Source organism: Pan troglodytes, chromosome 5 (assembly GCF_028858775.2).
Source record: "Pan troglodytes isolate AG18354 chromosome 5, NHGRI_mPanTro3-v2.0_pri, whole genome shotgun sequence".
In the NCBI taxonomy this organism is placed as follows: Eukaryota; Metazoa; Chordata; class Mammalia; order Primates; family Hominidae; genus Pan; species Pan troglodytes.
Window position 1 is genome coordinate 130,512,875 of NC_072403.2, and position 16,919 is coordinate 130,529,793.

At 43.4% G+C, this 16,919-nt stretch overlaps 1 protein-coding gene across 17 annotated transcripts in view; it reads right to left on the minus strand.

The window, feature by feature from the left end:
* Positions 1–16,919, minus strand: part of CEP85L (centrosomal protein 85 like) — a 245,024-nt gene that overhangs the window by 149,577 nt on the left and 78,528 nt on the right. Inside the window, exon 1 of one of the 17 annotated variants that reach the window (XM_063813391.1) lies at positions 1,180–1,342. The exons of the other annotated variants lie outside the window; for them this stretch is intronic. The gene's annotated coding sequence lies outside the window, so the exon portion shown is untranslated. Of the gene's footprint in view, positions 1–1,179; positions 1,343–16,919 lie in introns of those variants that run through there. 17 annotated transcript variants of the gene reach the window in all.

Consider the following 16,919-nt stretch of genomic DNA (forward strand, 5'->3'; position numbering starts at 1 on the left):
CACTTTGGGAGGCTGAGGCAGGTGGATCACCTGAGGTCAGGAGTTCGAGGACAGCCTGACCAACATGGAGAAACCCTGTCTCTATTGAAAATAAAAAAATTAGCTGGTGGTGGCACATGCCTGTAATCCCAGCTACTCGGGAGGCTGAGGCAGGAGAATTGCTTGGACCCCGGAGGTGGAGGTTGCAGTGAGCCAAGATCATGCCATTGCACTCCAGCCTGGGCAACAAGAACAAAACTCCATCATTCATTCATAGACAGACAGACAGACAGACAGATAGGTAGATAGATTTTTTTAAAAGCAAATGTATTTCTATATTATAAATGTATTTCTAAACTTATTTCTGTGTTCTATGTCTTAAAACTTGAAAATACAATATGATTTACAATCACTCCAAAAACATAAAATATTAAGTGTAAATCTAACAACATATGCATAGAAAATGTTAAAAACTATACAACGCTGGTGAGCAAAATAAAAAATCTAAATAAATGAAGAACATACCATGTTCATAGACTGGAAAACTCACCAAGAAAAGATGTTATTTCTCCCCAATCTGATAGCTAAACAACAAAATTCCTATCAAATTCCTAGGAAGACTTTTTTTGTATTCTTTTTTGTGCAAACACAATTTTTATGAGTTTTACTTACAGTAGCTTGATTATTCTAGGCTTATTTTTCTCTTTCTTCCTTTTTTTAACCAAATACCCAGACTTCAATATTCTAAGCTTATACAGAAAGGAAAAGAAACTAGAAGAGCTAAAACAATTTGAAAAACAAAACAGTGCACATAATAACTCTACCCAAAAAGTAAATAGGAAAAAAAAAAAAAAACCTCAGTCTATGTCTCACACTGTGCAATAAGGATTAATTAACTCAGCAAAAGTCTGGGTTTCCCACACCGTGCACATTCCGAGAAAGATTTGGCCCTTGCCCAGCTCCTAGGAAGTAACCTCTAAGCCCTTGGAATGTCCAGCCTAGTAAGAAAGTCTTTCTTTACCTGGGGGTTTTAGGCCACTCCATATAGTCTATGCTAATAATGTGATTAATGGTGGGGGCCTTGGACCAAATGGTATCAGCTTGAGGGCTGCAGACGGAGGTCATCCATGAGGGCAGTCAACCACACCTACATACTGACCTACCAAAAAACCCTGGACACCAGGGCTCAGCTGAGCTTACCCAGTTTTCAATATTCCACATGTTCTCATACATCACTGCTAGAAGAAACAAACTGTGCACATGACTTCGCAGTGATAGAACGACTATAAATTTAGGTCTGGTGTCTCCTGGACCCTGTCCTTTGCTTCTTTTTCCATCACTGATTTAAATCTGTATCCTCTACCTGTAACAAACCATAGCCATAAGTATAACAACTTTAAGTTCTGTGATTCTTTATGAGAATCACTGAGTCTAGGAGAAGCCTTGGGGACTCCTAAACACACATATATAAAAAATTAACTCAAAATGGATCACAAATATAATAATAAAATATTTAAGAAAAAAATGAGAAAATATCTTCAAGATGTAGAACCAGGCAAAGAGTTCTTAAACTTGACATAAAAAGCACAAACCATAAAGGGAAAAAACCTGTACAGTGAATTTCAAATTTTAAAACTTGTGCTGTATGAGGCCAGATGTGGTGGGTCATGCCTGTAATCCCAACACTTAGAGAGGCAGAGGCCGGAGGATCACTTGAGCCCAGGAGTTCAAGACCAACCTGGACAACATAATAGGACCCTGTCCTTACAAACAACAAAAACAAAAACAAAAGCCAGGAATGGTGGTACAAGCCTGTAACCAAAGCTACTTGGGAGGCTGAAGCAGAAGGATCACTTGAGACCATGATAGAAGGATCACAGTGAGCCATGATAGCACAACTGCACACCAGCCTGGGTGACAGAGTGAGACTATCTTCAAAACAATGAAAAAAAAAAAACAGGGAGTATGGGAGGGAACTTGTGCTCTGTGGCCAGGTATGATGGTATGCACCACTACACTACAGCCTGGGCAACACTGCAGGACCCTGTCTTTAAAAAAAAAAAAGTCCAGGTGCAGTGGCTCATGCCTGTAATCCCAGCACTTTAGGAGGCTGAGGCAGGTGGATCACAAGGTCAGGAGTTCGAGACCAGCCTGGCCAACATGGTGAAACGCTGTCTCTAGTAAAAATACAAAAATTAGCCAGGCGTGGTGGCGTGCACCTGTAATCCCGGCTACTCAGGAGGCTGAGGCAGGAGAATCACTTGAACTCGGGAGGCGGAGCTTGCAGTGAACCATGATAGTGCCACTGCACTCCAGCCTGGGCAAGAGAGCGAGACTCTGTGTCAAAAAAAAAAAAAAAAAAAAGGCTGAGGTAGGAGGGGATCACTTGAGCCCAGGAGTTCAAGACCAGCCTGGGCAATGTAGCAAGCTCCAGTCTCTAAAAAAATAAAATAAAAAAAAATTTAAAAATAGTAAAACCTTGCGCTTTGCAGGAGATACAATTAAAAGTGAGAGGTGATGCCAGCTGGGCTTCCTGGGTCGAGTAGGGGCTTGGAAAGCTGTAAAACTCACTCATTTCCTGCATCAGGGATTACTTCGGTTCTGGATAAATAATATTGAGGTATAATATATGCTTAAAATATTCCTAACACCAGGATTTACTTATGTGTTTTCTTCCCCAAGAAAGCTATAAACAGTGAGAATTTTAGCTGTAAGTTTTCCTGTGTGCCCTCCCCCGAAACCAGAGTTAAAGAAAAGATTAACTGCCCGTTTTTCTGTGATCAGTGGGCCTTATCTATCCTCCCAATTCCTTGTAAACACTGTTTGTAAGTTCTATTAAGATGCTGCTTTTTTGCTGTGCAGCTGCAAGGCCATAAATCAGGTAAGCGTAAGTCGCAATTTCAGTTTTTCTCAAAATCTAAAGCATGTCACAAAATAATTTACTGCCTTTGTTTCTCGCTCCTGTACTGGAACATACTTCCTGCCTCACATATCTCCCGCCTTAAAGAGTTTAAAAGGCAATCACCTGAGCTAGCAGTGGCAACCCATTCGGGACCCCTTCCATGCTGTGGAAGCTTTGTACTTTCGCTCTGCTCAATAAAACCTACAGCTCATTCTCTCTCTTGGTCCAAGTATCTGTCACTCGCCATGGTCAGCCGCCACACCAATTCTTTGGCGTGGCTAGGCAAAGAACCTTGGGTGTTACATCTTAGTGAGCCAGCCAGGAGACTCCAGGAAGAGCATCCCAACTGCCACGCAGTGAGTACCCTCGGACCTCTTTTGCTTGCTATTCTGTCCCATCCTTCCTTAGAATTCGGAGGCTAAACACTGGGCACCTGTCAGCCAGTTAAAGGCGATTAGCAAGACCACTGGACTAAAAACACAAGTGTCAGCCTGGGAAAGGGCTCTCTGACAATCCCTGACCCTTTGGAGTTGGGAGCACTGGTTTGCCCGGAACCAGTTTTAAGTCTTTCACTTTCTGTAGTGGTCCCGAAGTACACCCGGGAGTGCTCAGCAAATGTCATGGTCTCCCAGATATCCAGGTTGAGACCATGGCCCCACCAGAGGCTCCCACAGCATGGGTTACTAAGCGTGAGACAGCCACATCTTCTGACTCCTGCGTCCTGGGTTCAAATAACTGCCGGTTAGATTTCTTTCCTCACCTGGTAAGCAAGATTATTCCCACTAGACAGGACCAAGAATCCCTATTTAGGAGACTTAAGTTTCTAAGGTGGTGTTCAGAAGTTCCCTGTTGATGGTGCCCTCTGGAATTTAGGCAGGTGTTGCCATCTGATGGCCACTTTGAAAGGCCAGTTCCCCACCATCGTGTATGGTCTCCCACATCAGGACAATTTGAAGACAGATCTGTAATTTTCATGTGGATGGCAGAGGCCCTAGGACATTTTCTTCATTGTTCCCCAGATGAATTTCCTTTTTTTGGTGCCTCTCAAGTATAATCTGTGGTGTATGGGTACGGCCCTTAGAGCAGTTGAATTGCTTTTTCAACCATTCAATCATGGATATTGGAAGAAAGAAAATATAGTCAATTGAGACACGGGATACTGGTACCACCTTAAGATGGGGGCTTACTCCTTTGATGGAAAGTGGGGACAAAAGGCTAGAGTGCAGCAGTTGTTCTCTCAGCCCTGGCCTAGAGGACATCAACCATCCCCTTTGAGCTTACTAAGCCTCCTGTCACTAATTCAGAGATTCCTCCTTGAAGGGCAGTTTTATGGCCAGGCCCACGTAAATTGGGCCTTGACATGCAAGCATCAGTGGTGCCCCCGACCCAGGCCTTGCCACCCCAGAACAGATAGGACCCGTTGGCAAAGGGACCACAATAAATCCAACAGTCCTCATGCCCCATCTAGTGGTCAATGGGTGCACGGCAGGGGGCAAGGATGATTTCCATTCTGCCGGTAAGCGTGGTTAAATCTGGTAAATGGAAGGCTCAAGGACGATCATGCGCTCCGAGCACAATTGGACTGGACACTTGGGGGATGCCCTAAGGGGAAAATGAGTCCCTAAGACTAACCAGGGGTGTGGGCATACCTGTGTTTAAAATTCCAGTTGGGCACCACGCCTTCAAAACTGGACACTCCCTTAAGATGCATCCTGAATAACTGGGACAAGTTTGACCCTGAGACCTTAAAAAAGAAGCGACTGATTGTCTTCTGTACCAATGCCTGGCCACAGTACTCCTTACAAAATGGAGAAACTTGGCCCCCTGAGGGAAGTATTAATTATAACACCATTCTACAACTAGATCTTTTCTGTAAACGGGAAGGTAAATGGAGTGAAATCCCTTATGTACAGGCTTTCTTTGCCCTTCGTGACAATACTGCTCTATGCCAAGCCTGCAAGATTTGCCCAAATGACAAAAACCCACAATTGCCTCCATACTCAGGGCCTCCTTCCTTAGCCCCACTCTCTTCCCTCACTGACTCTCCTCCATCCAGCCCCACCAAAGTGTTAGAGGCACACCGAAAAGAAAACGTAAACTCCGCGAACCAGGCGCCCAAACTAAGTCCCTTACAAGCAGTAGGAGGAGAATTTAGGCCCACCCATGTGCATGTCTCTTTCTCACTCTCAGATTTAAAACAAATAAAGGCAGATACAGGGAAATTCTCGGATGATCCCAATAACTATATAGATGTCTTACAAGGGTTAGGACAGTCCTTTGATCTAGCATGGAGGGACATCATGTTGCTCCTTGATCAGACCTTAAGTCCTACTGAAAAGGAGGCAGCTTTAGCGGCAGCCCAGCAATTTAGGGATTTATGGTACCTCAGCCAGGTAAACAGATCGAATGGCCCCAGAGGAGAAGGAAAAATTCCCCCACAGGGCAACAGGAGGTCACCACTGTAGACCCTCATTGGGATACTGACTCAGATCATGAAGATTGGAGCCGCAGGCATTTGCTAACTTGTATCTTGGAAGGGTTAAGAAGAAGTAGGAAGAAGCCTATGAACTACTCAATGCTATCCACAATTACACAAGGAAAAGAAGAAAACCCCTCAGCTTTTCTAGAAAGGGTATGGGAGGCTCTAAGAAAGTATACCTCCCTAACTCCGGATTCCCTGGAAGGCCAACTTATTCTAAAGGATAAATTTATCACCCAATCAGCGGCCAATATTAGGAGAAAACTCCAAAAGTCTGCCTTAGGCCCAGAACAAAATTTGGAGGCATTATTAAACCTGGTGACCTTGGTGTTCTATAAAATGGACCGAGAGGAACAGGCCAAAAGGGAAAAGCAAGATAAGAGAAAGACCGCAGCCTTGGTCATGGCCCTCAGACAAGCAAACATTGGAGGTTCAGAAAGGACAAAAAATGAAGCAGGACAATCACCTGGTAGGGCTTGTGATCACTGTGGTTTGCAAAGACACTTTAAAAAAGATTGTCCAACAAAAAACAAACTGCCCCCTCGCCCACGTCCAATATGCCAAGGAAACCATTGGAAGGCATGCTGCCCCAGATGATGAAGGCTCTCTGGGCCAGAAGCCCCCAGCCAGATGATTCGGCAAGAGGACTGAGGGTGCCTGGGGCAAGTGCCAGCTCATATCACCCTCACAGAGCCCCAGGTAAGCTCAACCATTAAGGACCAGGAAATCGATTTCCTCCTGGACACCAGCATGGCCTTCTCAGTGTTAATCTCCTGCCCTAGACAGTTATCCTCAAGATCCATTACCATCCGAGGAATCCTAGGACAGCCTGTAACCAGGTATTTCTCCCACCTCCTCAGCTGCAACTGGGAGACCTTGCTCTTTTCACGTCTTTCTTATCATGCCCGAAAGTCCCACACCCTTATTAAGGAGGGACATATTATCCAAAGCTGGAGCTATTAACTACACGAATACGGGGGACAAATTACCCATTTGTTGTCCCTTACTTGAGGAGGGAGTCGACCCTGAAGTCTGGGCAATGGAAGGACAATTCGGTAGGGCAAAAAATGCCTGTCCAGTTCAAATTAGGCTAAAAGACCCCACCACTTTTCCTTATCAAAGGCAATATCCCCTATGGCCTGAAGCTCATAAAGGACCAGAGGATATTATTAGGCATTTAAAAGCTCAAGGCTTAGTGAGAAAATGGGACAGTCCCTGCAACACCCCTCCTACGAGTACAAAAACCAAATGGTCAGTGGAGAACAGTGCAAGACCTCAGAATCATCAATGAGGCAGTAATTCCTTTATATGCTGCTGTACCCAACCCCTATGCCCCGCTCTCTCAGATACCAGAGGAAGCAGAACGGTTCACTGTTCTGGACCTCAAGGATGCCTTCTCCTGCATTCCCCAGCACACTGACTCCCAGTTCCTCTTTGCCTTTGAGGATCCTACAGACCACACATCCCGACTTTCGTGGACGGTCCTGCCCCAGGGGTTTAGGGATAGCCCTCATCTGTTTGGTCAGGCACTGGCCCAAGACCTAGGCCAATTCTCAAGTCCAGGCACTCTAGTCCTCCAACACGCAGATACTTACTTTTGGCTACCAGTTTGGAAGCCTCACATCAAAAGACTACTCTAGATCTCTTGAATTTTCTAGCTAATCGAGGGTACAAGGTATTTAAGTCAGAGGCCCAGCTCTGCCAACAACAAATTAAATATCTAGGCTTAAACCTAGCCAAAAGAACTAGGGCCCTCAGCAAAGAACAAATTGAGCCTATACTGGCTTATCCTCGCCCTAAGACATTGAAATAGTTGCAGGGATTCCTTGGAATCGCCGGCTTTTGCCGACTGTGAATCCCTGGATACAGTGAGAAGGCCAAGCAACTCTATATTCTGATAAAGGAGACCCAGAGGGCAAATAACTCATCTAGTAGAATGGGAATCAGAGGCGGAAACAGCCTTCAAAACTTTATAACAGACCCTAGTACATGCTCCAGCCCTAAGCCTTCCCACGGGACAAAATTTATCTTTATATGTCACAGAGAGAGCAGGAATAGCTCTTGGAGTTCTAACTCAGACCCGTGGGATAGCCCTACAACCAGGGGCATACCTAAGTAAGGAAACTAATGTAGTAGCAAAAGGCTGGCCTCACTGTTTATGGGTGGTTGCAGCAGCTGCCATCTTAGTATCAGAGACTATCAAAATAATACAAGGAAAGGATCTCACTGTCTGGACTACTCATGATGTAAGTGGCATATTAAATGCTAAAGGAAGTTTGTGGCTCTCAGATAACCACCTACTCAAATACCAGGCACTAATCCTTGAAGGATCAGTGTTTCAAATATGCACATGTGCAGCCCTCAACTCTGCCACTTTTCTCCCAGAGGATGGGGAGCCAATTGAGCATAACTGCCACCAAATTATTGCCCAGACTTATGCCGCCTGGGAGGATCTCTTAGAAGTTCCTTTAACTAACCCTGACCTTAACCTGTATACTGATAGAAGTTCATTTAGGTACAAAGGGCAGGCTATGCCATAGTTAGCAATGCAACAGTACTTGAGAGTAAGCCTCTTCCCCCAGGGACCAGCACCCAGTTAGCAGAACTAGTGGCACTTACCTGAGCCTTAGAACTGGGAGAAGGAAAAAGAATAAATGTGTATACAGATAGCAGATATGCTTATCTAGTTCTACATGCCCATGCTGCAATATGGAAAGAGAGGGAGTTTATAACCTCTCAGGGGACACCCATTAAGTACCACAAGGAAATCATGAAATTACTGCACGCAGTGCAGAAACCCAAGAAGGCGGCAGTCTTACACTGCCGGGGTCATCAAAAAGATGAAGGAGAAGCAGCAGAAGGAAACTGCCGAGGAGATGCTGAGGCCAAAACTGCTGCTAAGCAGGACTTCCCTTTAGAAATGCCCATGGAATGACCCTTAGTATGGAGCAACCCCCTCCAGGAGGTTAAGCCCCAGTATTCCCCAAGCGAAACAGAATGGGGACTCTCATGGGGGCATAGTTTTCTCCCCTCAGGGTGGTTAGCGACAGAAGAGGGAAAGGTGCTCATACCTGAAGCCAGCCAGTGGAAAATACTTAAGACCCTCCAACAAACCTTTCATACAGGTTTTGAAAGTACCCGTAAGATGGCCAAATCCCTATTTACAGGGCCAAACCTTCTCGAAACTATGCGGCAGGTAGTCAAGGCCTGGGAGATGTGCCAAAAAAATAATCCCTTGGTCCATCATAAGGCCCCTCTGGGGGAACAAAGAATAGGGCACTATCCTGGAGAGGACTGGCAGTTAAACTTCACCCACATGCCTAAGTCAAGAGGATTTCAATACTTGTTGGTCTATGTTGATACCTTTACAAATTGGGTGGAAGCCTTCCCCTGCACAACAGAGAAGGCCCAAGAAGTAGTTAAAATCTTACTTCATGAAATAATTCCTATATTCGGACTTCCCCCAAAGCTTACAGAGCAACAATGGTCCAGCTTTCAAAGCTACAATAACTCAAGGAATTTCCAAGGCACTAGGAATACAATATCACCTTCACTGTGCCTGGAGACCACAATCCTCAGGGAAAGTCGAAAAGGCAAATGAAACACTAAAGAGGCATTTGAGAAAGTATCTCCCATGGCCACTCTCTTGCCCATGGCTTTGTTAAGAATCCGAAATTCCCCTGGAAATTTGATCCAAAATCTAAGGGGGCTCAGTCCATATGAAATGCTGTATGGATGGCGTTTTCTCACAAATGACCTCCTGCTCAATCAGGAAAAGGCCAATTTGGTCAAAGATATAACAACTTCTCTAGCAAAGTATCAACAAAACCTTAAAACTTTACCCAAAGGGTGTGACAGGAGAAAAGGAATAGAGCTGTTTCAACCAGAAGATCTAGTAGTGGTCAAGTCCCTCCCCTCTACCTTCCCATCTATGGATCCCTTGTGGGAGGGACCATACTCAGTAATCCTCTCTATCCCCACTGAGGTTAAGGTGGCAGGAGTGGAATCCTGGATTCACCACACCCGAGTTAAACCTTGGACACCCCTTGAGGAACTTACAGGACTATCCGCTCAGGAGTCTGAAGATCAGCCAGACCAGCCTTGATACACCTGTGACCCACTTGAGGCCCTGCTTCTCCTATTTCGGAAGGAAGCATCCCAGGCTAAAAAGACTCCTGCAGTTAATCCTAAAGAAGAAAAACTCATCTCCACCTAATAGAGGATAAGCAGAAAGCCTACATGGATCTTTGACATCTCTCCTTGCTCTCTTTAATGGAGTCCTTATACTGTTTCATCATATTAAACAGTATACTAACCATACTCTTTGCAGTAGGATTATATACTGTAGCTCCTGCCAGGACAAAAATCCTGACCACATCAACCTTTTTTCTATCGTCCTTCCTTTTAACAATTTACTCCTTCTTCCCTCCTCCTTTTTACTACCGCTCCACCTACAGAGCACCGTGACTCCCTTTATAAGGATCTCCTAAGCTTCTTTTAACTCTCCTAAGCATTCTTTCTGCCACCTCTTCATCCCTCCCCAACTGCACTTGCTTCTCTAGTGCATACTCTCCTCCTCTTCCCAGAAACACTGATGTAGTCTACTTCAAAAGGATATTGTTTAAAACTAAATCAGGGTTTACCACCCACACCTATATGAGAAAGGAATGTTATAGTGCTGCTTCTCTCTGCTCCCACAATGGCCATACATATCACCAAGGACAAATGACCCAGTCCAACTGTCCCGATGCCCTAGGGACTACCCAATGTTGGACATATTACACCCATGTGGGTATAACTGATGAGAGAGGTGTCCAGGATAAAGCCAAAAACAACATGTCCAACAAGTAATTAAAAACTTGATCCAACCATCTAACACTCCAAGTCCATATAAGAAACTAGACCTTTCCGGGTTACAAAAGACTCTTGACTCTCATTCCCATCTCTAGAGTCTATTTAACACCACATTCACAGGAATGCAGGAGGCCTCTCCTAACAATCCAACTAACTACTGGATGTGTCTTCCCTTGCGTTTCCAACCACAGGTCCCAGTAGTCCCTGTCCCAGGACATTGGAACCTATCCACCTCAGTCCTAAACACCACCGGGATAATTGGCTCCCCAGTCACCAATCTGCCAGCCACACAGGCCTCAAATCTCACATGTATAAATTTTAGCATGACTCCCAATAGAAACACCTCCCAAAGTCAATCCTGGATACCGATGACCTCAGGTTTCACCTGTCTAACTCCAGACATCTTTTTCAGCCGTGCTAACATAGCTTATTGATGTCTAAAGGGCACCCCAAAAGAGTTATGCTTTCTCTCATTTCTAGCACCCCCATGTCCATTTATACCGAACAAGAGTTGGAAAGTCTCCTTATACCCCAGTCCCACCAAGCACGAGCTCCTATTCTCCCTTTTATGGTAGGAGCCAGAATACTGGGTGGGCTTGGGACAGGAATTGGAGGTATAACCTCCTTCACCCAATTCTATTATAAAATATCACAAGAATTAAATGATGATATGGAATGGGTTGCCAATTCCCTGATGACCCTACAAAGCCAGCTTAATTCTCTGACTGGGGTGGCCCTCCAAAAACGAAGGGCCCTAGACTTACTAACAGCTAAAAGAGGAAGAACCTGCCTCTTCTTAGGAGAAGAATGTTGCTACTTTGTCAACCAGTCAGGAATTATTGCCGAAAAAGTCCAGGAGCTAAGGGAATGAAGAGAACGTAGAAAGAGTGAACTCCAACTCTCAGGACCCTGGAGTATATTTAACCAATGAGTACCTTGGCTTCTCCCCTTTCTAGGCCCTGTAACAGCCATCTTGCTATCACTCGCCTTCGGTCCCTGTATTTTTAACCTCCTTGTCAAATTTATTTCCTCTAGGATAAAGGCCATCAAGCTACAAATGGCCTTACAAATGGAACCTCAAATGAATTTAACTCACAGCTTCTACCGAGGACCCCAGGATCAGCCCACTGGTCTCTTAACTGGCCTAGAAAGTTCCCCTCTGGAGGACAATACAACAGCAGGGCCCCATCTTCGCCCCTAACCAGCAGGAAGTAGCTACAGCAGTCATCGCCCAGTTCCCAACAGCAGTTGGGGTGTCCTGTTTAGAGGGGGGACTGAGAGGTGATGCCAGCTGGGCTTCCTGGGTCAAGTAGGGGCTTGGAAAGCTGTAAAACTCACTCATTTCCTGCATCAGGACTTACTTCAGTTCTGGATAAATAATACTGAGGATATATGCTTAAAATATTCCTAACACCAGGATTTGCTTATGTGTTTTCTTCCCAAGAAAGCTATAAACAGCGAGAATTTTAGCTGTAAGTTTTCCTGTATGCCCCACCCCTCCCCTGCTAAAACCAGAGTTAAAGAAAAGATTAACTGCCCATTTTTCTGTGATCAGCGGACCTTATCTATCCTCCCAATTCCTTATGAACATAGTTCGTTAAGTTCTATAAGATCCTCTTTTTCTTGCTGTACAGCTCCAAGGCCACAAAACGAGTAAGCATAAGTCGCAATTTCAGATTTTCTCAAAATCTAAGGCATGTCACAAAATAATTTACTGCATTTGTTTCTTGCTCCTGTAACATTCTTCCCACCTCACGTATCTCCTGCCTTAAAGAGTTTAAAAGGCAATCACCCAAGCTAGCAGTGGCAACCCATTTGGGACCCCTTCCACACTGTGGAAGCCTTGTACTTTTCACTCTGCTCAATAAAACCTACAGCTCACTCTCTCTCTCAGTCCAAGTCTCTGTCACTCGCCGCAGTCAGCCGCCACACCAATTCTTTGGCGTGGCTAGGCAAAGAACCTTGGGTGTTACAAAAGGATAAAAAGACAAGATACAGAGTGCAAGAAAATATTTGCAAACAACGTATTGAACAGAGTAGTATCTAAAATATATAAAGAACTCTCAAACTCAACAGTAAAGAAGAAAACTTCTGGGCACAGTGGCTCATGCCTGTAATCCCAGCACTTTGAGAGGCCAAGGTGGGTGGATCACTTGAGGCCAGGAGTTCAAGAACAACCTGGCCAAAAGGTGAAACCCCATCTCTACTAAAAATAGAAAAATTAGCCAGGCATGGTGGTGGGTGCCTGTAATCCCAGCTACTCAGGAGGCTGAGGCAGGAGAATCGCTTGAACCTGGGAGGCAGAGGTTACAGTGAGTCAAAATCCCGCCACCGCACTACTGCCTGGACAACAGAGCAAGACTCCATCTCAAAAAAAAAAAAAAGGAAACAATACAATTAAAACACAGGTAAAAGGCATGAAGAGACATTTCACTGAAGAAAAAAGAAAACAGACAAGTGGGAAAATAAGCATATGAAAAACTGGTCAACATTACAGTGATTAAGACCTGGTTTTCAGGCCAGCATGTGAGAAGCCTGAAAGTCATTATCTAACAAGTAAAAAGCTGAACAAAGTGAAAAAGCAACAACTCTTCTTAGATCCCAAAGAGAACTGAGGTCACAGTGCAAACAGCTGCTCCCAAAACAGAAGAGAGCAACATGGCAAATGCATAGAATACTTATTAGAGCTTGAAACTTGTGTGGGACACAGAACCCAGGTGGGAAAACTTGAATTGTATTAATTGCTGGAGGCTGAGTATGAAGAAGTCTGAGAGTTAAAAATTCCAAAACGACCCTGTCATAGGGAGACTACCAGACTTTTACGAGTTTTACTTCCAGGAGTTTGACCTGGTTCTCACAGTAAGTATCAGAGAAAAATCCCCTCATGACTCCGGAAAAGGGAAGATAAAAGGGGCCATTTTGAAATACACCAGAACATTCTATTCTTAATAAGGTCTGCCCTCAGGAGAAACTATTTAACCAGAGCCTAAACTCTTTGTAGTTTTAACAGAGCCTAACTTACCTTGGGGAAGAGAAATAACCAACTCCAGTCAATTCTAGTCTTCCGGGTGGTTAAAGGGAAATACCCAACTAAAGCTCCCTGTAGCCATCCTGTCCCACTCAAGTTAGTAAAAACAGAAAAAAACTGAGAAGCATCTGTGAAGTTACAACCCAGGGGCACCGGCTCACTAAAACACTGAGGCCAAATCATAGGACACTTCCCCTCCCCACACACCTTACCACCACATTACTAAAGGTCTGCTCACCAGTTTCTTTTACCGAGTATATCACGATCAGCTTTCAAAAAATAAAAATAAAAAGTACAAGGCATACTGTAAGACAAAAAAAAATAGTTTGAAGAAATAGAGCAAGCTTCAGGACTAGACTCAAACACGGCAGGGATATTGGAATTACTAGACCAGGAATTTAAAACAACTATGATAAATATGGTAAAGGCTTTAATTGAAAAAGTAGACATCTTCCAAGAACAGACGGATAATGTAAGCCGAGGGATAAAAATTCCAAGAATCAAAAAGAAATGCTACAGATCAAAAATACTCTAATAGAAATGAAGAATGCCTTTGATGGGATCATTAGTAGACTGGACTTGGCACAGAAATCTCTGAGCTTGAAGATATGTCAACAGAAACTCTTAAAACTGAAAATAAAGAGAAAAAGGCTGGTAAAAATGGAACATAATTATTTAATTTAAAAAAAAAGAAGAAGGCAGAGGCTGCAGCCAGCCAAGATCACACCACTACACTCTAGCCTGGGCAACAGAGCAAGACTCCATCCAAAAAAAACAAAAACAAACAAACAAACAAAACACATTATATCCAAGAATTGTGGGACAACTACAAAAGGTATGCCTTACACCCTTCACAAAATTTAACTCAAAATAGATCACAACCCTAAATGTAAAACACAAAACTATAAAACTCCCAGAAAATAACATAATAGAAAACCTAGATGACATTGGTTATAGCAATGATTTTTTAGATAAAACGGCACAATCCGTGAAAGCAACAACTGATAAGCTTAACTTCATTAAATAGAAAGCATGTGCTCTACAAAAGACAATGCCAAGAGAATAAGACAAGCCACAGAATGAGAGAAAATACAGTAGGCCCTCCATATCCGCAGGTTCCACATCTGCAGACTCAACCAACCGTGGATCAAAAATATTAACAATAAAAATAATCAAACTTTAAAAACAATATAGTATGGCAACTATTTACACAGCACTTACATTGTATTACGTATTGTAAGGAATCTAGAGATGATTTAAAGTATACAGAAGTAAGTGTGTAGATTATATGTAAATACCACACTATCCTATATAAAGGACTTGAGCATCCTCAGATTTTGGTATCAGGGGTCCTGGAACCAAGCCTCCACAATACCAAAGGATGTCTTTATTTGCAAAAGACATGTTCGATAAAGGCCTCTCATCCAAATATACAAAGAACTCTAAACTCAACAATAAGAAAACTAACAACCCAATTAAGAAATGGGCTTTATAAAGACCTTTACAGAGACCTCATCAAAGATGATATATAGGCAGCAAACGAGCATATGAAAAGGTGTTCCACCTCATACATCATCAGGAAAATGCAAATTAAAACAACAAAATACTACACACTTATTAGAAAGGCAAAATCCAGAACACTGACAACACCAAATGCTAAGTAGGATGTGGAGCAACAGAACCCTCATGTATTGCTGGAATGCAAAATGGTACAGCCTCTTTGGAAGACAGTTTGGTGGTTTTTTTACAAAACTAAATATACAAAATTAAATATATAGAAAACTAAATATACTCTTACCACATGATCCAGCAATTGAGCTCCTAAGTATTTAGGCAAGAGAGTTGGGAACCAAAATAAAAGTCCTAACCCTTCCAACAGACTACTGGACCCTCCTTTAGCTAAAAGACCCCAAAATTTTAAGTTAGCAGCCATGGCAAGACAGTAAGCTGTTCATGATCCATTTGCTTCCAACCCACTTCTCTCCTTTCAAATCACTGGATTTTCTCAAAAGCCAGTGTGAGAAAACAAAAGTCCAAAAGACCCCTTCGTTCAAGTCATCTAAACACACCCCCTCCTGTTTTTATAGTTTCAACATGACAACTATTTTAGGCCACAAAGATTTTCTTCTTGATAAGTGGCTTTTGGAAAGGACTGGTTCTGGCCAGTCACCTGAGGATGCAGTTTATGGACTTCTTCCCTACATTTCACCTTTTACATATAGAACCTAACTACAATGCATTTAAATATTAAATCTCCACCTCAAAGTGATTATGGGAGGTATTTTACATATGAGTAAACCTAAAACGCATGTGTGTGGGTCTCCTTCATGAATATTCATGGTTCCTTCTGTAACCTGTTGAATATAGCTGTATGCCTAGCCAATCATCAGCATAAGTTCTTATCTTAAACCCTCACCTTACTGGACCCCACTCTGCCTGGAAATGCCTCTCAATTTCTGCTGAGACTATGCCTCCCAGCCTGTCAGAATGGCCTATACAAGCTGCAAACCTTTGTGAGAAATGAAGCTCTCCTTTCCAAATCTATGAACCTCATCATTCTTCAGCTGACAGAGTTGAAAGCTGACATCCACACAAAAACCTACACACGGTTGTTTACAGCAACTTTCCTCATAATTGCCAAAACCTGGAAACAACCAAGATGTCCTTCAGTAGGCGAATGTTGATAAACTGTGGTACATCCAGACAATGGGATATTACTCAGCACTAAAAACAAATGAGCCATCAAGCCATGAAAAGACATGGAGAAACTTAAATGCATATTACTAAGTGAATAAAGCCAAACCCACAGAATATACAACACCAAAAGTGAACCCTAATGCAGGGGTCCCCAAACCCCAGGCCACAAACCAGCACTGGTCAGTGGCCTGTTGGGAGCCCAGCTGCACAGCAGGAGGTGAGTGGCTGCAGGTGAGTGAGGGCAGCTGAGCACCACCTCCTGTCAGATCGATGGCGGCATTAAATTCTCATAGAAGCACGAACCCACTGCACATGCAAGGGATATAGGTTGTGCGCTCCTTATGAGAATCTAATGATAAATATAATGCAATGCACCTGAATCATCCCAAAACCAACCACCGTACTCCACCCTGGTCCGTGGAAAAACCAGTTCCTGGTGCCAAAAAGGTTGGAGACTTCCACCAAACCAGTTCCTGGTGCCAAAAAGGTTGGGGACTGCTACCCTAATGCATGAACACTGGGTGATAATAGTGTGTCCATGTAGTTTTATCAATTGTAACAAATATACTACACTAGTAGGAGATAATGACATTGGAGGAGGCTGTGCATGTGTGGGGACAAGAGATATACGGGAAATCTCTGTACCTCCCAATGAATTTTCCTGCTGCTCTAAAAAATAAAGTCTATTTTTTAAAATGAGACATCACTACCACAAGGAAATACCATTATACTATCAAAATGGCTAAATTTTTTTACACTAAGTGGTAGCAAAGATAAAAAGAAAACTAGATCACTTATACATACATTGCTGATGGAAATGGTACAGTCACTCTAGAAAACTGTGTGGCAGTTTCTTTAAAATCTAAATATGCTACTACACTCCTAGGCATCTACTCACCCAAAGAAATGAAGACATAGGTTCACAGAAAAACCTATACCCACATGTTTATAGCAACTTTACTCATAATAGTCAAAAACTG